Source organism: Anastrepha ludens, chromosome 5 (assembly GCF_028408465.1).
Source record: "Anastrepha ludens isolate Willacy chromosome 5, idAnaLude1.1, whole genome shotgun sequence".
In the NCBI taxonomy this organism is placed as follows: Eukaryota; Metazoa; Arthropoda; class Insecta; order Diptera; family Tephritidae; genus Anastrepha; species Anastrepha ludens.
The window spans coordinates 35098996-35120977 of record NC_071501.1 but is presented as its reverse complement, the minus strand read 5'-3'; the positions used below and the strand labels follow the sequence as shown (position 1 = coordinate 35120977).

At 37.6% G+C, this 21982-nt stretch overlaps 1 long non-coding RNA gene across 2 annotated transcripts in view; it reads left to right on the top strand.

Annotated features, from left to right (window-relative positions):
* Positions 1 to 414: 414 nt before the first annotated feature.
* Positions 415 to 21982, top strand: part of LOC128865123 (uncharacterized) — a 159099-nt gene continuing 137531 nt past the window's right edge. For both annotated transcript variants that reach the window (XR_008454749.1, XR_008454750.1), the window contains exon 1: positions 415 to 958. This is a non-coding gene — a long non-coding RNA (uncharacterized LOC128865123). The remainder of the gene's footprint in view (positions 959 to 21982) is intronic.

Genomic DNA, 21982 nt, shown 5'->3' with positions numbered 1-21982 from the left:
AAGAAATGAACCATGTAAGAGCTTTTCATAGAATTTTTTGTTAAAAATTAAAAAAAAATTTAACTGAATTCGAACCACACTAGTGGCCAAATATTCGCCACAACTTTAGCTGTCACTTTTTTAATAGTGTTGCATTAGCGCGCTACTAAATTTCAGTGACAGTTCTCAAATATGCAGTGACTATTGTTCTCTTTCTAGCAAAATATAAAACTTATAAGTGGACTGCCTCTCTGTGATAAACATATGAATATTGAGCGACAACAACTGGTAAACAAATGTGGTGGAGCGCGAGAGAGAGAGTGAAAGAGAGAGAGAGAGAGAGTACGGCAGTTAGGAAGCAATCCAATTGGCAATTGGCGCTCACTATTCGCATAGATATGTTGTATGGTCGCTAGCATCCCCAGCCTGCTATGTATTTGGCTCACAGGTTCTTCGTGCTGAACATATGGTCAATTTGTATTGAGAATAAGAGTATGTTTGTGCTACCCATTCATTCGTTAATGTAACATTCAACCTTACATATACATATCTATACGAGCAGAGTTACATACATATATACGTACAAACAATGCTCCGAGCAACGTGACATTAATATGTTGCGTCAAAACTGACTTGGAACTCAGTTATAAACGGAATTTTGACGATTTTGGTGATTCGGTCGCGTATGTGTCGTCGCTTACGTAGTGCAACAACAAACGTGTCGCTGTGAAGAAAAAGTTAAAGAAGTTTTACATAGATATTGTACTAAATTACTTAAAAAAAAACACAAGAATTTAATGAAAAAATAAAAAGAAGCGTAGTGAAAATTTAGTGCAAATAATAAAGAATATAATTTTTAATAGAAGCAAAGCTTTCAATTTAGCAGTCTTATAAAACCAAGCATTTGAGCAAAATCAACGGTCGGACGAGTGGGTGAAAACACGTACAAACACGTCGAAAGACCAAAAGCGAAAATCAGGTTGTTATTTTTTTGTAGTTTTATGTGGTTTTTGTTGTGGTTGTTGTTGCTGAAAGGATAAACATGTGTGCAGTTTATATGCGCTTGCACATACCGGGAAGGTGGAAAAGTGGAAAAAATCTAATATTTATTAGTAGCAGAATACGAATTTCATTGCAATTCGTTGATGCTGTGATTTTGTGTCAAGGAAGTGCCTTCGCCATTGCCGCTGCCATATTCGCTGCTGCCTCACTGTCTCGTTGGCTGTCGAAAGAGATTGTGCGAACATGGAGGAGCGGCGAGCATAGGCAACGAAAATTGTACAAAAACAAAAACAAGGTGCGGCAATGCAAAAATGGCATAATAAATTGAAATCAGCTGTTTGTAAAGAGTGCTGCTGCTGCTGTTGGCGCTGAAGAGCAGCAGAAAAAGTTAAATATTGCAAATTGGCGAATGGTCAAGAGAAATGAGTGCGCGTGTTTCATGCAAAATATTGATGTTTTCGTACACAGTTTTTGGCTAGTGGAAAAGGAAATATTATTTAGAAAAAAAGTGTTGAGCGAAAAATTTAATTCATAATTATATGAAAGTCATTGCAATCCAAAACTATCGACAGTTTTGTTTAATTGTACGCTGCCTTTTTTAAGACGATTTTTTTTTATTTGTGTTTCTCAGTAAAAGCCATCGGCCGCTGTGGATTTAAAAAAAAAATAGTAGAATTGCATATAAACAAAGCAAAAATGACTGCTTATTTATTGTGTTCAGTAAAGATTTGAATAAAATTTAGTTTCATTTCGTGTATATAAAAATAAGAATAAACACACAAAAGTTTTACCAGCATTTTTTGTAGTTAACCGTTACACAAGTGTGTTAAACGATATAAGTTTTTAGAAAATCAACAATAACAACAGCATGAAGGAAGTAGACAAATTTTATTGTTGTAAGAAATATTCGATATTTTTGCTTAATTTTGCTAAATATTTTTTGTTATATTTATTTAGGGAAATATCTGATTTAGCGCTTTTTGACATTTATTTTCAAAATGAAAATTTTTTATTTAATATTTGGCGTCTGCTGCAGAAAAAAAATCGTATCGTGCAAGAAACCGGCGAGTCGCTAAGAGTGACTGTCGAGTGAAATTTTTTATAGATCAAAAAATGTATGCGTCCCTAAATCATCAGAGTAGACGTAAAAGGCTAAAAGAATAAAACGAAAATATTGTATGATATTAAGGGGTTACATACTTTGTGAGCCCGAAAAAATGGACGATTGCTATTCTTTTATTCAAATGAGGCATATTTCATACTGAAGGGTTACTCTCGAAGAATACATTTTGGTGTTTTTATTTTAAAAAATGCTATTATTTATTGTTGATATCGCCCCTCCCCCGAAACGCAGATCACGGTAACGCATGAGCAGCTCAACTGAAATCAAAAAAATTAAATGATTATTGTAATAGGTCTATTTATAAGTTCGTGCGGTTTTACAACAGATGGCGTAACTTGATTATTATTCCATCGATCCACATTTCCAAACATTCATTGGAGAGCTACTGTCGTAAGGCACAAACGTCAGTATTAGTTTTTTATTTGAAGCGTAAACAACAATATTTTTACCACACTTGAAAATGTCGAATTTCGTGCCAAATAATGTGTTTTTGCGGGGAATTCTTCTTCATTATTTTAATATGAAGAAAAAAGCAGCCGAAAGTCATCGTATCTTGGTGGAAGTTTATGGTGAGCATGCTCTATCTGAGCGAACGTGCCAGAAGTGGTTTGCACGCTTTAAAAGTGGTGATTTTGGCTTGGAAGACGAAGAACGCGAGGGTGCGCCGCCAAAGTTCATGGATACCGAATTGGAGGAATTGCTCGATCAAGATCCGGCTCAAACGCAAGAAGAGGTTGCAAAAACTTTGGGAGTTGATCAATCAACCATTTCCAAACGTTTAAAAGCCATGGGAATGATCCGAAAGGTAGGCCATTGGGTGCCGTATGAATTGAAGCCAAGAGACGTTGAACGCCGTTTTATGGCATGCGAACAACTGCTTCAACGGCACAAAAGAAAGGGTTTTTTGCATCGAATTGTGACTGGCGATGAAAAGTGGGTCCATTACGACAATCCAAAACGTCGGGCAACGTATGGATACCCTGGCCATGCTTCAACATCGACGTCGGCGCAGAATATTCATGGCCTGAAGGTTATGCTGTGTATCTGGTGGGACCAGCTGGGTGTTGTGTATTTTGAGCTACTGAAACCGAATGAAACGATTACGGGGGATGTCTACCGACGACAATTGATGCGTTTGAGCCGAGCACTGCGAGAAAAACGGCCGCAATACGCCGATAGACACGACAAAGTTATTTTGCAACATGACAATGCTCGGCCACATGTTGCACAAGTGGTCAAAACATACTTAGAAACGCTCAAATGGGATGTCCTACCCCACCCGCCGTATAGTCCAGACCTTGCGCCATCCGATTACTATCTCTTCCGATCGATGCAACATGGCCTGGCTGACCAGCACTTCCGTAATTACGATGAAGTCAAAAAATGGATCGATTCGTGGATTGCGGCAAAACCGACCGAATTTTTCACAAAGGGAATCCGTGAATTGCCAGAAAGATGGGAAAAAGTAGTAGTAAGCGATGAACAATATTTTGAATATTAAATTTGTAACCATTTTACGTCAATAAAGTTTCAAATTTCGAAAAAAAACCGCACGAACTTATTCATAGTCCTATTAGAAAAATGTTTTTTAGTGAATCTGAACGGTTTATTTACCCAAAAAAAAAATTCTCGTTACGAAAACCGCTTTGCACCAAAAAAACGATTTTTGAGGGGTTGAAAAATTAAAAAAAAAATTAATTCCAGCGAACTATGCAAATATTTATAAAAAGTGAACCGTTCAGATTCACGAGGTTGTAACTTTGAGTAATAAAAAAAAGTAATTTTCAAAAAACACGACTTCGAGATAATCGCTTCTAAAGTTTTGCGTGCACTTCATTTATGGATAAGTTCGCGCGCTTCCACGGGCAGTAACTTTCGTTCTAGTACTCCGATCTTTATGATTTTTCGAATTTATATTTTTATGGTGATGTACTTTTAGGATATGCCATACAAAATATTCGATTCTTTAGTCCAACAAGACTGAATGTAGTCTTGAGCTGGTCGGAATACAACAATAAACCGCGGATAATATTAAATTTGCTGAATTTTTTGCGTCTTCTGGATTCGCCACTGAGTACAAAATAAAGCCAGAAAATTTGCTCACTGCTATAAGGGAATGAATTGGAACTTCCTAATTGGAAAAAAACAAAAAAAAAAAAAAACGTTTTGCACCTACAGTCGTGAATTTACCAAATCTATTAAAAATATAATTTTACCAAAAGACATTTAGTCTAGGCGCGCCTAATGGCTAAAATGCGAATTGATGGGAGTTGTAAGGACTTACGTCAGAAACAACGGCATTTTTAGGACGCGCTTAATACGCTCGGAAAGTTCCATGTTCATTCAACTCAAAAGAGTAGATCAGCATATTTTTACCAAATTTTTCTGCCAATTTCTAAATTTCCATTATCTTGCTGAAAAATTTTTTTTACAACAAGAAAATGCAGCCTGCATACTTTGAGTTGGTTCGTGGCCCACAAAATTATTTATTTTGAGTGGCGGACGAAGGAACAAAAAAAGAAAACTTCAAAATGTTCAAGCTTGAGGTGATTAATTTTATTTTGCGGCGGTAATAACAACAGAAGACAGTTAAAAATAAGGACGGGAAAAATGGGAATCCCTGTTACTGTTACTGTCAAAGCAAGTTCGGGTACAAAACGAAACAACTAATTAGAATGTTCGTGATTGACCCTCAATGTTCTGTTCAAAGTCAACATAAAACGGGGCACCTAAGCTAAATTTTGTGAAACACAAAATGAATGATATTGGCATATCTGTCAAATTCGCTCAGAGCCGAATAACGGTCTGTTAGGTAGTACACCTAAGATGAACTGTGGCATGGGAGCTGGCTTCCGTTCGGAGCCCCTCAACCTATCCAAGTCAATTCGTCTTTCTGACTATGCCAGCGTGTTCCAGGCAGAACTGTTAGCGATCAGAGAAGCATGCAAATCACTAAAACTCTACAAGGAAGTTGGTGCATGTGTAGCTATCTTCTCAGACAGTCAAGCAACTATAAAGGCCTTGGACTCCAACTCAATTTCATCCAAAATAGTATTACAGTGTAGAGAGGAGCTGGAAAGGCTTAATCATTGGCTTAAATTCACTCTGATATGGGTTCCCTGTCACTGGAACATACGGGGTAATGAGATAGCGGATGAGCTAGCAAAAAAGGCTCGACACTAGAAGTAGCAGAGGTGGTGGCAGTCTCCACCCCACTCAACTCATTAAAAGCTTCCATTGCTTCACACTATCATGCTTTAGCCGAAAGAAGATGGAAGCAACTAACTACATGTATTACAACAAAAAACACATGGCCGTCATACAAAATCCAAAGGACGATTGATCTGTTAGGATGCTCCCGGCCAAACATCTCATGCATCACTGCAATCCTTACAGGCCATTGGAAAGTAGGAGATTAGGAGAGTAGGAGTAGAAAAATTGAATAAATTTTCATCAAAATCTAAAATTTTTTTATCAGAATAAAAAATTATTAGTTATTTTTTCGTAAAAGTATAGCACATTGCCAAAAAAAAAAAAATTCACAGAAATCCAAAATTCAAAACTTGCACAAAAATTAGAAAAATTGCACAAATGTACATCAAAATTGACATTTTTTTAATCGTGCGAAACACCGTCAGAGAAAAAATTATTTTGCATTGAGAATTTTGAGCTACTAAAAACTTGCTTTTTCTTATATTAAATTTTAATAGGCCATAAAACTTCCTTGGCATTTTTTTTAATTCTGACTAAAAATTTTGAAATTTTGATGACAATTTGACGAATTTTTATGAATCTGGTACAGAGTTTGAAATCTCGATTGATATGGTATTTATTATACAAAGAATTATACAGTGTACTCTCTTCTAACATACAGCTTTCTCGAACGGTCACGTCCCATAAGCGGACATTTTTTCAGTACATACCACGAATATTTAAAGGGTTAGGGGTAGTCAGAAGTTTCAAAAAATTGGATTTTTTTATATTTTCTTAAAGTATATTATCTTAAAAATATTGTGTGAAAATTTAAAGTGAATCCGAAAAATACTTTTCGAGTTATTCAACAATTAGCAAAAAGCGCTCGGGCGATCCGGTAATCGATAGCAAAACTTTAAATGCGGTTTGCTCAAAACTATGTTTTTTGAATTGGTGATCACTGTAACTTAAAAACCGCTTGGTAGATTTCAATAAAATTTATACTGCTTTTGAAAAACATAAAAAACTCGTGCCTGATCGAAGGATTTCTCATAATGTTAATTTTGTAAAAGAGCTTCGATAAGGCACAAGATTATCTATTAATAAAACTAACTTCTCTTATCCGACTGTTTTTAGATGAGTCTCCAGAGACTTGTGATGATCCCCGCAAGAGACTTCTGGAGAAAGGGGATCGACACAAACAGCGATAAATTTTACAATTATTAATATATTATTCTCTTTTTTTTTTGAAATTTTGCTAAAGTCAAGTCGAAACGTGATGTATTAATGCTAGGTTTTTATTTTTGTAAAATAAAGCAATTGACTAGCAAAACAAAAAATTTTTGAAAATCATCATTTTTTCGGATCTCTGACTTCGCCTAACCCCCGTAAGAATTATTAAGAAATGTTTTTCTCTTGAGCGGACAAATCTCCCAAAATATATTAACAGCTTTTTTTACACTTTTCTCCCATAAGTGGACAAATTTTTCAGTCACTTAAGTGTTCGTTTAAGAGGGAGTACACTTTTCTTTTTATAAAAAAATAATTTAAGTAAAAAATATATATTTCCAAACTTGTCAAAAAGTTGAGGTCAGGCCGTAACATTATGTTTGGTTCTTCCACCAGAGCGCCAGTTGTGCTTACCAAAAGTGGCTCACTGGGCACATTTTAACATAATCTCACTTTCATATTAAGAAAGGCAAGGTTTTCAAAGTACGTTCACACATGCCAGTTTAGCTACAAAATTGACGATCAGCTGACAACACTAATTTGAAAGGCTTTTCTTTACAGAAATTGGTGGAATATTTTAGTGTTTTTGGTTTATTATTACCCATTTAAAGTTTGAGAATAGGTTCAGATCGTATCAACCCTGAGACCTCTAATCATTTGCTATGCCGGCTAAGATTATTTTACTTTATAACTTTTAAATGCATCAGCTACCCTGAGGAAAACTTTGGAGGGAATCAGATACTTATTGATGGTGATTTAAAGCAGAACCCTTTCACCTCTTACAAATGTTTCATTGCCAATCAGAGCGAAACCAAAGACTGACCGTCAGCAGAAGAAATAACGCCTTCAGAACTAGTCGTAAGAGTAACGTCAAAAGTGATTGAAAAAAATGCAATGAAGACCAATGCGGCGATACAGACACCTGTAACCGCAAAGGACGCAAACATAGCAAGAGAAAAAGTTGCATCTCCGCGCCAGAAGTTTATTCTCAAAACGCGAGCTGAAGAAGAGAAATGTTTAAGAGTGCTGACGAAGACGAAAGCAGTTTTACTGAAGCATGGGAATACATCCATGGATATAAAGATTGACGTCCCAGAGTTAGACGAACTATTCGACGACAAAAAAAAAATGCAGAAGAGGTTGAATTCAAGCAGAGAAAACCGCCAAAGTACGTCTCTTGACGAATATGTCCACGAATGAAATCGGAGGTGACACTCTCTCAACAGCTCGAAAAACAAGTATTGTACAGGAGAACACAATATCCACCTTTGCGGTGGAAATTGCACCAAGTGCTGTCGTACCCGACACTTCGAAGAAACCAATTGTGCGAGAGACTGAGAAATGGCAAGTGGTAAGCCGGCCAAAATCTAGGCCCAATATCGTGCCAAGAGGAGTGCAGAGAGCGATGGAGCAAATAAAATAAGAAGAACAAAACCAAGAATGAACGAGCACCAAAACAAAATCGGAGGCTCTATTAGTAAACAGGTAGAGGGTCACAGTTACGTTGAAATCCTCAAAAACATCCGAAAAAAATCCATGTTCGATTCCAGAAGAAACCACAACGGTGAAAGGTATAAGAAGAACCAAAACTGGCGCTCTTTTACTTGAACTATATTAGAAAAGTGGAAAACAGTTAACCCAGATTTTCTGAAGCAATTAGAGGAAACAATAAATGTTGTCTGTTCCATTACAACCTTCAGACCAACTTCGCCTATAGCAATGAGAGACTTGGATGCTGTTATAGAGAAGAAGGTGGTCGATGAAGTTGTGAGGAAAATGCTATCTGGCACTAATGGAAATACCGACATTAGGATCACAAAACCTAATCAACGAGAATAAGTACGGGCTTATGTTACTCTCGCTATTGAAAGCGCGGAACAACGGCTCCAGCACAAGAACAACAAAATCGGATGGGTTAGTGCAAGGATGAGAGTTAGTACATCTCTGAAGCGGTGTTGCCGGTGCTTCGGTGTTGGACCCCTTCAATCAAACTGCAAGAGACAAGACAGAAGTGGAACAGGTCTATGCATTCGATGCAGAGAAGCTGGGTACAACATGAAAGAGTGCACCAAGGAGTCCAAGACTATTTTATTTAATTTTTAAATGCATCAGCTACCCTGAGGGAAACTTTGGCGGGAATCAGATACTAAATAATTTGATGGCTCTTTCACTCCTATACTTGGCGCGTACATCCTTTGGCCGAGTGTTTAGCCGAGCTTCGTCTGCAAAAGTACAATTTAATGTGGTTTTGGAACCTCATTTCTAGCTTCCCACGTCAGTTTGGTCTGTCGCTCGAAGGACTGTCACTTTTGTGCTAGTTTGCCAGTTGCTTTTACAACAATAACAACCCGTTTTCCTCGCAACTCGCTTAATATATCCTCATTTTCCGCATTTGATATTTTTTATCTTCAAACCAGCTGCTCATGATGAAAATTTGATAAGTTTAAATCCAAAAATAGATTCCTTGATTTGTTATTTTTGGCAAAAGTATGCGCAATTCAGCCGGTCAACCGAAGCTCTGTAATATTTTCAGCTAGAAAACCAGTTTCACATAACTTAGTGACATACAAGTCATATATTCACCATTTATGCGCTGTTTAAGGAAATAAAGCAAAGAATGTATTGTAAAACAAATGTTTAGTAAAGCAAAGTATGTAGTGAACAAAAGAGATGGATAAAGAAAAAATCCAAAAACAAAAAAATACTAAAATCGTAACACATGGCCTACAACTGAGCGAAATAACTAAATTATTTAAAACCTGTCAGAATTTCTGCTTTTTGATAAACTTTTCACGCTTATTTAGCCATTCATACACACGTATATATATGTATGTACGTATGTATATGCATGCATGAACGTACAAAATTGGATAGTAACTCGTCAGTTGACTGATGTTGATGGTCATGTTGCCGGTGATGCCAGTTTAGCTGTTTTTATAAGGATGACCCCCTGCCTTGCTGAAGGGAGTAAGAGTTTAAAATTTCTACTCTCTGACTTCTCATTTCGATTTCTTTTGTTTTGGCGGCATGTTCAGGTATAAAACTGCTGAATTATTTATTATGCTGCACTCACTTGAACCGAATTCAATTAATTAAAAGTTGAAATTAATTAATTGGAAGCAAAATTTGCATAGTAATGGCCTGTCGTAATATCCCTTTTACATGAACTAGAAAATAAATTTGACCAAATTGAAGTCAATTGGGCATTTTCATCGAGATCGGCTATGAATGGACCTCATTTTGAAAATTTTCCATCCTAGTTTGGAAGGTATCGAGGTATTGTTGTGGCGGATCGAAAGTATTGTTGTGGCCGAATGAGTCTGTGCGTGACTACCTTTCGACAAAGCTCTGATTCCAAACCCCTTGTGGGCATGAAGCACCAAATGATAGAAAAGGTTTTGTTTATAATAGTGAACACCTCTGGGCAGGCAAATTTCTGAGTGTATTTCTGCTATGAAAAAAGCTCCTCATAAAAAAAAAACCACGGCTTACAACAGAGTCCGGTACTCAAAGTGTAACCAACTTCAGACCGCTCACGCAGCTGATTCGTGAGCTCGAGCACCTTAAAGTAAATAAAGTTTTTGTTTGTCGCAACATTACTCGTAACAATGATACTACCAGCATCGCGAAACAGCATGGAGGTGGACATCAAAAGACTGCAACGTCACTCGAAATGGTTGAAAAACTGAAGAAGCGACTTGAGTGAAATCCCCGACAAAGTGCCAATCAAATGTCGAAAGAACTGAAAATATCTGACCAAAGCAACCGGTGCATACTGAAAAATGAGCTGAGAAGTCATGCCTTATAAGATCCAAAAGGCGCGTGATCTCACACCTAAGCAGCAACAAGTCAGACTTGAGAGACAGATGGGCTTGCTTCGCCTGGCCGAAAGCGTTCATTTTCCGAACATTGTGTTTTCTGATGAGAAAAAATTTTCAAATTTAGCAATTCGTAACCTCACAAAACGATAGGGTTTATTTGATCGACTGTTCATTCGAGAATTTGAGTAATCGATTGGCCACCAGGAGGCAGCATCCGCCACAGGTAATGGTTTGGTCCGATGTAACCGCAGATGGGCGCTCTCCAATCGTTTTCATCAAGCCGAAATGCGGGTAAATCGGAAAAGTATTCTGGAGATTGCTTTGAAGCCGTGGCTAGACAAACATTTCTGTGGCAGACCATGGACGTTTCAACAGGATTCGGCACCGTCTCACAAAGCTCGAATGGCTAAAAAACAACGTCTCCCAACGTTCACACCACGGCTCTCAAATTCACCAGATGCGAATCCGATAGATTATTCTCTTTGGATTATTTTTTAGAGCAGGGTTCGATCTAAAAGATTCACCAGTTTCGAGGTGCTGAAAAAAGCCATTGTCCGCGAATGGGCCAAAATACCTGCAAGTCACATTCGGACAGCTTGCGATTCGTTTCTGGACCGTCTCAAGGTCATAGTCAAGACCAAAGGTGGTAATTTCGAGCAAAAGTAAATTGATTCTTAAATTTGTATTAATTCCGCACATTTTTTACTTTGAATTGAATAGAAGTAATTTTCTAAACACCATTTTCAAGAACACCTATTTTTAGGTAATTTATACCTATATATTCTTATTGGATCATAATTTGGACCATAAATATTAATATATTTTCTGAATAACATCTAGTGAGTCCATACTTCTCAAAAGCATTAATTTTTGTGTGGTCACGACATATTCCAAGTATGAACTAAATCGTTAATAAATTATATTTCTATGGTATAAATTCTCGACCCCTGTTCTACCAAACTGAACTATCAAAAAGTTATGGACAATTTTTATGTTTTCATTTTGCTTTTTGGATGGTTGAGTTAGGGTTTAAAATGCCTTCGCACTTACAGCGGCCGTCGTTCACTCCATTGATTAGTGTGGCCATTAAAATAATCCCCCCTCCTCTTCTGCGGATACTCCCTTCCCGGAACTACTTTCTGCATTACTTCGGGGTGGGCCTAGAACGGTATTCATAACGGACCATTTTTATTCACCCATATCTGGATCCACCGGATTGGTAGCCAGCTTCGTGCTATGGGTTCGTCTTCTTAAGTCTCTGTCTGTGAGGCTTCGCTTTGTTGCACTGTGCCGAGGTCTACATTTTTTCGGTAATACGTTCTCAATATATTTCATTAGAGCGTTTTAGTTGTCCTCGCGTTCGAGCATTCTGCTGATTATGTTTCTCGGTGCGATGTCGTCAGTCTGCTTCCTCAGGCATCTCTCCACGAGCCATCGGATAGTATTGTGTCTCGCACATAAATGCCAGAGATTACAAAATATGTGGAAATAAAAAAAAATCATTTTGACAAATTTTGTTGTAAAGGGTGGTTAAGTTTCAAGGGCCGGTGTTGATTTTAAATAAAATACAATTTTTTTAGGAAATTATTGTCATTATGTATGGAGAAAAATATCGGCCAAAAGCGGCACACCTCCATCCGATGGTCCAAATTTTCGATGACGCTGAGGCATAATTCAGGTTCTATGCCGTTATTGTGCCGAATTATCTCATCCTTTAGCTCTTGAATTGTTGCTGGCTTATCGACGTACACCTTTTCTTTCAAATAACCCCAAAGAATAATAATAAACGTAAATATGGGTAGAGGTGAACATGCCTTCCCTCCTTAGCGCGCCCTCACATAACAATTTAGATTCTCACTGAAATTAATTTCAATTAACACTACTCGTCTCTGCTTAGAGAGCATTCGAGAGAGGTCGCAATGCGTTGCGAAAACCCTGAGAAGCATGTGGCTAACATGCTCTTGATTGGTTGGCTGCGATAACTGTTAATTTTCATGTTATAATATTCAATTGAACCTTCGGTTGTCACTAAGGTGTTGTGTTTTGGAAATATACTGAGGTGCATAGTTATAAATACACCTTATTTTTCCATGAAACTTCCTATTAAAGGAGTAAATAAAATTGTAATTTTGTGTTGTGGCGGCGCTGTTTTTACATTGGCTCACTGTTTTTCGAAATTTAATTTTCATCCAATCAAATATTTTCCAATGAATTAATTAATTGCAAAGCGTAAACCTTTCCATGAGCTTTTTCTACCACTTCAGACCCGGCATTAGATGCTCTTGTTAGTCTGCTATCACTTGAGGTTTCCAATAAAGGAGAGGCTTTGAAGGCCATTTGTTTTCAGCCTACAATGGGAATTGGTACGGCCCCTGCCCGGTGTATTGGACAACAGAGAAGGCGTGGACTTCGATCCAACGATTTTCTCCATGCCCTTAACCTGCAGGCGTCCCCCATCAGGAGCCATACTTGAAAAGAGCTACAGTGTGGTGCTGCCAGAGGCTCAATTGTGGTCAAACTCTGAAAATGAAATCGACAAACACTGCCTTCGCATTTTCACGGATGGCTCCAGGACCGAGCACGGTTCCGGCTTTGGTGTTTACGTGGAATCCAGCGGAACAAAACTACGCTTTGCTCTTGGAATGTACGCATCTGTGTTTCAAATGGATTTGCATGCCATTCAAGAAGCAATGAACTTTGTTGTGGAAGACAGGTGGAGAGGCAGATCTGTCTGTGGCCTTAGACAGCCCTCCAACCACTTCAAGGGTAGTTGAGTGTCGTTAAACCATCCAACTTCTTTAACCCAGAGCCCGTTCTGTCACTCCCTTCTGCAGCCAGCAAAGCGACGGTTAGCAAGCGGGTTACTTCAACCCACAAACAAGTTTGGCTGAGAGAGGTTACGGATGGATAAAACTGATGTTACCTGTCATGTCCGACCGACTGTCGCAGATCCCTCCTCTCATTTACCAGAAAAGACTGTAGGTAGCTGGTTGGACTAATAAAGGGCCACTTTCTGTGGGCGAGGCACATGGAAAAGGTAGGCATCTCAGATAATGCCCTCTGCCCAGCATGTAGAGAGGAGGATGAGACGGCGTACCACTTTCTGTGCGTCGGCCCGAACTTTGTTCGAATCAGGCTTGAGATCTTTGGCACTGATATGTTAAGAAGCGATTACCTTGGCTCCTTGACACCACAAGATCAACTCAGGTTTCTTCGGAGGCCGGGTAGATTTAAAGAAAATTAAAAAAAGGGATCCATGTGCAGTACAATGGACTTAATGTCATCTGAGTGCTGTACTTGCTAATTGTCTTGACGAACAAAAAAATCCGGATTTCATGTTTCAACACTTTAATCGTCTATAGATAGTTGGTGTAGCGGCGCTCCATAATAAATTGTCGAATGTGGCAAAAAAACACAACAGCTTTTAGGCTTGAAATTTCCATATTCGTTTCGGCTGATTATTCGATTTTCGAAGACAAGATATTGAATGTTTTTAATATTTCCCATCAGAAAAGTAACCTATTTTGTAAATAACTAACCACAAAATACATTTCTGACACATCAAAGTTTTTATGGCAAAAAATCGATAGATCAAATTCCAAACGCTAGATTCAACGCCTTGTGATATATGTATTTGTATTATGAATGACACGGGTGTGAGGCTAAGAGAAATAATATTTTTTAAAAAATTGTTTACAATTTGTTGTAATTGTTTAATTAAGAAATTTACATTTAAAAAATTTTGAAAACGCAGATATTGAGAGCTCATTTCCTTTGAGTCCTCGGAATATAATTCCCTTGGATTTGTAAAAATATCGCATACAGATTTTTTTGAAATTTAAGAGAATATTGTAATGAAAAACTTATTGTAAAAAAATCTATCGTTCAAGAATATTTTACCTTGAAATGAATTGAGAAATCATATCAATGGGTTTACGCGGCTTCGAAGTTCACTGTGGACAAAAAAAACCGAATGATGGAAAAATGTTTTTCAAATACCAGTTACAATACCAGTTGCCACTCGGCAGGCAATGACAACCTCGGAAGTGTCTGACATGAAAAAAGATTCTCACAAAGAATTAGCTGCCATTCGGAGTCGACTTAAAACTGTGAGTCTCTCCATTTATGAAACAACATCAAGACGCGCATCACAAATTAGAAGAAAAACTCAGCCAAGCATCCATCAAAGAATATTCGCCTCAATTAAAAAAAAATACCATATAGGTCTAGAAAAAACGGCGACCCGACCTAATAAACGGAACTTACCGAGGCTCTAACTCCTAAACTTTGATTGTAATTCGACCTGGAGCTTACGGGAAATACTCCAGAAATATTTATAAAGACAATAAAAAATATTTTTGTTTTTTTCTATTTTTCTAAATTTTCAAACTAAGACTCAGTTTATATTTTTGAATCACAGTGTATAGCATAAAAAGTTGGTGACGCCTTTTGGGAAATACTCCAAAAATATTCATAAAGATAATAAAAAATATTTTTCTTTTTTTCTATATTTTTAAATTTTCAAACTAAGGCTGCGTTTATATTTTTGAACCACAGTGTACAGCATAAAAAGTTGGTGACGACTTTTGGGAAATGCTCCAGAAATTTTTATAAAGACAATAAAAAATATTTTTTTTTTCTATTTTTCTAGATTTTCAAACTTGGGCTGAGTTTATATTTTTGAACCACAGTGTATAGCATAAAAAGGTGGTGACGCCTTTGGGAAATACTCCAGAAATATTCATAAAGATAATAAAAAATATTTTTCTTTTTTTTTAATTTTTTTAAATTTTCAAACTAAGGCTGTGTTTATATTTTTGAACCACAGAGTATAGCATAAAAAGTTGGTGACGACTTTTGGGAAATACTCCAGAAATATAATATTTATAAAGAAAATAAAAAATATTTTTTTTTTCCATTGTTCTAAATTTCCATACTAAGGCTGCGTTTATGTTTTTGAACCACAGTGTATAGCATAAAAAGTTGGTGACGCCTTTTCGGAAATACTCCAGAAATATTCATAAAGATAATAAAAAATATTTTTCTTTTTTTCTATTTCTTTTAATTTTCAAACTAAAGCTGAGTTTATATTTTTGAACCACAGTGTATAGCATAAAAAGTTGGTGACGAAAAGTTCGTACTTCTGTTGGATGCACTTGTTGCTGTTAGTGACGCAAGCAGCAATCATTTGCGATGGTTATTTATAATCACTAGCCACTGTTTGGCAATCAAGAAGTGACAAGACGTTTAAAATTGATTCGTTTTTGACTTCAAGGTTGGAAATAATTAACAAAAGCGCGTGGTTTTTTAGTTGCAAACAAATATAAGTTAAATGTACTTAAAAAGCGTTTAAATTGATAGGGAAATTTTTTGGAGGGACGTGCAGTCTAGTACAGTATACGATTTTTTAAATAAATTATAAGTAAAAGTTGCTCTAGTTGAGACGGATAATGGACATTTTGGGCTCATCAAAATAGTCAAGCAATCCCAGCAGTCACCCTATCGAAAGATTTATAATTATGGAAATGGCGTCGCACATCAATCATATTTGACACTTGTGAAGTAGATAGCTGTAGTAAACAAGTTGATTGATTATTTTTGTCCCACTTTGCATACGATATATGTATGTGAAATAGTTATAAATAATATTACATTTTATATATATTGGGTATGGGAATAAGTTTCCGCCCTCGTAAAAGAGTTGTCGTTGATGACACTATTTTTGTGTTCGCTCTAGTCATATACTGGTGATTCGAAGGTGTATATGTAAGGTCTCGATCGCAGTAGTTAACATTCGTTTGAAGCGGAAAGATCCTTTTTTATCTGACATCAAAAATCTCGTCCCGAAAAAACAGATTCTGCGCGAAGTCATGCTTGATTATTACCTTTTAAAGAAAAGTGCAGCTGAAATGTGTCGTATATAGATCAATATTTACGGAAATCACGCTCCACCAAATACAACTTGTAAAGAGTGGTTTCGAAGCGTCCAAAGTGGAAATTTCGATGCGAGTGATAAAGATCGCGAAGGAGCACCGAAAACATTCGAAGATAATCAACTGCAACAATTATTGGATGAAGACGCATGTCGAACCCTTGATAATAATATATATCTAAAAAGTTGGATGTTGACAGATCAACCGACGGTAAACGTTTGCTCGCGATGGTAATGGTCCAGAAAGCAGGTAACTGGGTGTCACCTCAATGAAAAATGAATCTATTATGACAACCCTAACCGACGAAAATGTTGGAGCCTACCAGGTGACCCAGGTCCATTGACAGCGAAAAAAAATATTCCTGCTTCAAAGGTTATGTTGTGCATCTGGTGGGATCATCTATTATGAAGTCCTTAAACCATCTGAAATCATCACTGACAATCGTTACCGAGTGCAGCTAATGCGTTCGAATCGAGCTCTGAGCTCTCAAAGAAAAGCGGCCAGAATGGGACCGTAGACATGACAAACTGATTTTGCTGCATGACAACGCCAGGCCACTCTTTGCTAAATCGGTCCAGTAATATTTAGAGGGACTGAATTGGAAAAACTTGCCCCATCCGCCGTATTCCCCAGAGATTGAACCTTCGGATTACTATCCTTCCCGATCAATGCAGTCAGCCATTTTTGGAGAGCGGTTCATTTCTTACGAGATCAGCATAAACTGTTTCAATGAATCAAGGCAAAAGAAGTCGAATTTTTCGTCAGAGGAGTCCGTATGCTGCCTGAAAGATGGAGTTAAGTTGTAGCTTCCAATGGCACATACTTCAAATAATATCATCAATTCTTGTATTTTTAATTGTTTAAATCATTCGTAATTTTGGCTAAGAAAGGACGGAAAATTATTCCTAAACCCAATATATATGGAGTTTTATTTTCTCAGAAAACGAACAATAGCTTTTGATACCGAAATCCAATGAGGTTCTTTATGATATTCGGCTATAAATCGGTTTCTGTCGTGGTTTTCTCAAAGTTTAAAGCAATTCAAATCATTGCCTCTCGTTGCCATTACTTTTCCTCATCTTTCGGGGAATGTACAAATTTCGCACCGGAGGAACTCTTCATAGTTAGCGGTGATAGTAGTGAAAATGCTGTCCAGTCAAAGTGAGGTCCATAGATCGAAACTAATGATAGTAGGAAGACTATCAGCCGTGTATAGAGCATGACCGGTGATGCAAGATTTACCGTTTCAATGATTCTGATTATTTCCTCATGATAAGATAATAACTTTGTAGTGTATCTATTAGGGCTGTGAACGCTTTTTCTGCGCGACCCAATTTCATTCAATAGCGGTTTTGTTGTTGTTTTTATAAGATCATAAACATTTCTCTCAAATATTTAGGGAATATTGCTAGAGTAACCCTCTTTGGCTGAATATAAATTTGGGTGGTTCTGGTAACGTAGAAGCAAACCAACTGTCCGTCACTAGCTTCCCAGTGCTGGTTTCACTCGATTTTACTATAGTTTACATCAAGAATTGCCTCCAATTCAGAATCTTTGAAAATTTCTTGTATTCCACCGCATTTGCCTTCGTTATCAAAATCATCTCTTTTGACTATAGTCTGACCGTAAGGATATTCGTTAAGTCTCAGCCGCACTTTTCAGACATCTTTAACCGACCTTCTGTTCCAAATAAAATTATAAAACAATTTTATTTCGTTCCCTTTTCACCGGCCCACTTGAAACATATTTAAAACCTTCTTGCTGCATTCGTCTTGGAAGGTGCTATATGGTGGATGTCCCACTAATTCAATCTTTTGGGTGCTCAAAAATTCTGTTGTGTGAGCCGATACGTAAGAGCTCGCATTGTCTAGGTGACGGATGATTCGTCTTCGGAGGTTGGTTTTCCGTTTATCCGAAAACTTTTGACAAATAAATGATTGTGTAGTACCTCAGAAATGGCTGTGGAATAGTTACGACATGCCGGATAACAGATTTTCTGAGTAAATTTTAGTGCGAAAAATTGAGTAGCAGCTGAAAATTGCAATGAAGTCTTCACCTTCAGGCATTTCAAAACACACCTTTAATAAATTTTGTAAAAATAAATCTCTGAATTAAGAATATTTTAATGATGCTTTAAAAATAGTTTTATCGCTCAGTTCAAGTGTAAATGGCAGAAATCTTGGAGAGTAAAAGAAAGGTTTTTCAAGCTGAATAGAAATTGACCAGTCAGGCAGGCTTCCAAATGTTGAATCCTCTTAGAGAAGTTATTAATTCAAACTTTTAGCTATTTTCTGCTTGATTTGTTTGTGCTTTCCCTCAAACCAGGGTTGCCTAGACATGTACAGTAGCTGTAGCCAATTATTCCCAAAGCGAATAACTAAGGTAACTTTCTTCCAACTTAGCTTGAAGTCAAAAACGAAATTCAAGCATTTCGCCCCAGCAGAGATACTCAAAGTTGTCTCATTCAACAGAGGGAGCGCTAGGATGGTGTTGTTAGGAAACTAATTAAGTAAGGTAAACTATTTAAGGTAAATCGAAAGAGGGTCAACACTTTTTAATCCAACCAATAAGGGGTGATCAGTGTAGAGGCATCGAATTTGAAATTGAAATAAAACAATGAAAATTCAAATTGATTGGGCAATCAGAGCCATTCATGGCATTTATTTTTTAAAGATAATAACTTTAAATGTTGCGTCGTAATTCGGCCATCCGTGAAAACCAATTTTGAATCTCTCGCTGGAGAACTTCGGTCGCTATCTCGTGAATAACTTTAGTAATGTTAGCTTACAGTGCCTCAATTGAAGCTGGTTCATCCACAAAGCATTTAGACTTTACATACTTCCACTAATAAAAGACCAAAGGTGTGATATCACACGATCTTGCTGGCCAATCCACTGGTCCGAGACGAGAGATAAATTGTGAAGATCACGGGCCTCAATTTTCGGCCTCAAAAGTTAGTTTATCATGCCGTGATAATGTTCGCCATCCACTATTACATTGGGGCTAGGCTCGTCTTTGAACAAAGGAGGAATCATCGGCCCATAGGCCCCACCAAACAGTTGTTTTCAATGGATGTAATGGCTGTTCTTGAAAGGCTTCGAGTTGCTCTTCAATCCAAATGCGGAAATTTTGCTTTTTGACTTTTTGTTGAAGCCAAAAATGAGCCTCATCACCGCTCAAATTCGGCTCCCAAAATGCGGATCTACGGCGAGTTTTTCTAGAGTCCAACTACTGAAATTACGACGCTTTGGATGATCGGCCGACGTCAAATCTTGGACTAGGCTGTATTTTATGCGCTTTCAAACCAAGATCTTTGCGTAAAACCGCTTAAGTAGTGTCATAAGATAGGCCAAGTTGTTGAGATCGGCGCCGAATCGATTCTTCTGGGTCTACGGCAAAACTCCCATCCTCTTTCTCCTTTCAATTCGGGCTGTACGTAGTGTAATCGGTTGAAAATCATCCAATTATGAAAAATTATTCTCAATTGTGCCGATGGTGTGCCGAATAGTGCGTTCGGTGGAACGGTTATGTACACCACAAGTTGGCCTGAGCACGCGATGACCACTTTTCACAGAGCGTCGGTTTTCGTAATAAATACATTGGCACGATTTGGAAACATTGTTGAGACGGTAGTGTTTCCATGATGAAATGTCAATGAGTATCAAAAAAAATTACATATTTACTTTGACAGTACCTCCAATTTAATCACCCTTTATCTAATTCTTTTTCATTAGTTCATTAGTTACTATGACATGCGTTATCACTTTCAAACTTCTAGTTATTTTCATTTTTGACAGGTGGCAAATGATTTATTGGGCGTTTAAAAACTGTTTTTTTTTTATTTTATTAGTTATTTTTATTTTTATTTTTTTTTGGCACAGAGAAACTAGTAAACCCAAGTAGGTAATTAAGTACAGATTTAGTGAACCATTTTTATTGCGGGTAATTTGATTTTTTAGCTCGTTAAATGCTCTATTGGGTTTTACTTTCCCAGCGATTATACGTGTGGCAATCAAGAAATAGACGTAGATAACAATTAGGCATAATAAACTAATGAGAAAAGCTAATATTTTGCTAGTCAAATTTGTACGTAAACCTCAAAAAAATGTATCATTTCCAGAAAAATAATAATAACAATATACAGGGTGTCACAGGCTGCGCTCTTAACTTTAGAGCGTTAAAAGCGAGCATTTTGGATTTGTGACAGCTTGAATGACAGTCCTTAGTCGGGTAATCTAGAATTTGCTATGAGAGGAACGGGAAATTAAAAATACAATAACAAAAACCAATTTCACAACTGACGAAAGTTGATGTTCATGTTCTTTATGACGTTTTCCCCCTCAAGTGTTACAACTCTGAAATTTACCAATCATTATATTTTTAGTGCTTCTCAACTCAATTTCCGGGTCAGGATGCAGCCTTAGTGAGGCAACCGGTTTGCTTCACTTTCCCCAACAGCTGACTCTCAAAGGATGGATAAACTCGTTAGCAAGTTCAAAGGCGGCGCTTTGCGGATCTTCTTAAGTATTATTTTCAATGAAGAAATTGAGCTCCTGAATATGAGCTGATTATGTTGGCTATGAGTTACTTCAACTTGTTTTCACGTTTGCGATACGGCAAAGTTAATTAAGAGCTTTCGGCTCCAAATGCCGCCTTCTTTGCACTTTACAATTGCTTTTGTTTATTTTAATAAGTTGAGGCATTTTTTTTTTTGTTTGGTGGGTGAGGTAGGGTTCAAAATGCCTTCGCGCTTACAGCGACCGTCGTACACTGCGTCGTGTGGTGTGGCCACTAAAACGATTCCTCCACTTCTTCTGGGAAGACTTCCTTAACGCAACTACTTTCTGCATCACTTCGGGAGAACGGCATCCATAAAGGACCAATTCTATTCACCCACGTCAGGGTCCACCATATTTGTAGCCAGCTTTCATGCTATAGGCTCGTCTTCTTGTGCCTCTATCTGTGCGGCTTCTCTCTGTTGCACTGTGTCGAGGTCAATCTTTTATGTTGAGGCATGGCAAGGTTTACTATATCATTGCTTATGGTCCTCCAATCCGAATGATATTTTTAGCGGACTAGCTTCATGCGTACTTAGAATGTAGGTGGGCTTACGAGGTTGTTTTATTTTTATGAGTTTGGCTTTTCCCGCAACTTTTGCAACTCAACAGACCTACACTAATATACATCATTTATCACAACTTTCCCAACGATAAAAGATTGGGCCAGGGAGAATAGAAGTAGAGTCAGTATCTATAGTGATGGTTCCAAGCCCACTGAGTACGTAGACGAAGGATTTCACTCTGAGGAGAAGAGTGCCAGCATTTCCTTCCCGCTACCGGATCATTGTACCCTATTTTAAGCTGAAATTCTTGCTAGCAGAGAAAGCTTGTTGGTCTTAAAGAAAAGTGTCCTCACCACAAGAGAAAAAAAGTATACACTCAGATAGCCAATCGGCCCTGAAATCGTTACAATCAAATCTATCGACGTTTTAACAGAACTAACACAATGCTTTCCAATAAATCTGCTCTGAGTACCGGGTCACAGAGACATAGACATCTGCATAGCACATGAACTAGTGAGATTGTGTGCCACAGTACCGATCCAACCAGTTAAAGCGAACATACCTATACCAGCTTGTACGCTACTAATAGACAAACACTTCATCTGCCCACGTTCCATGGGCCTATGTGACAAGTAGGTTG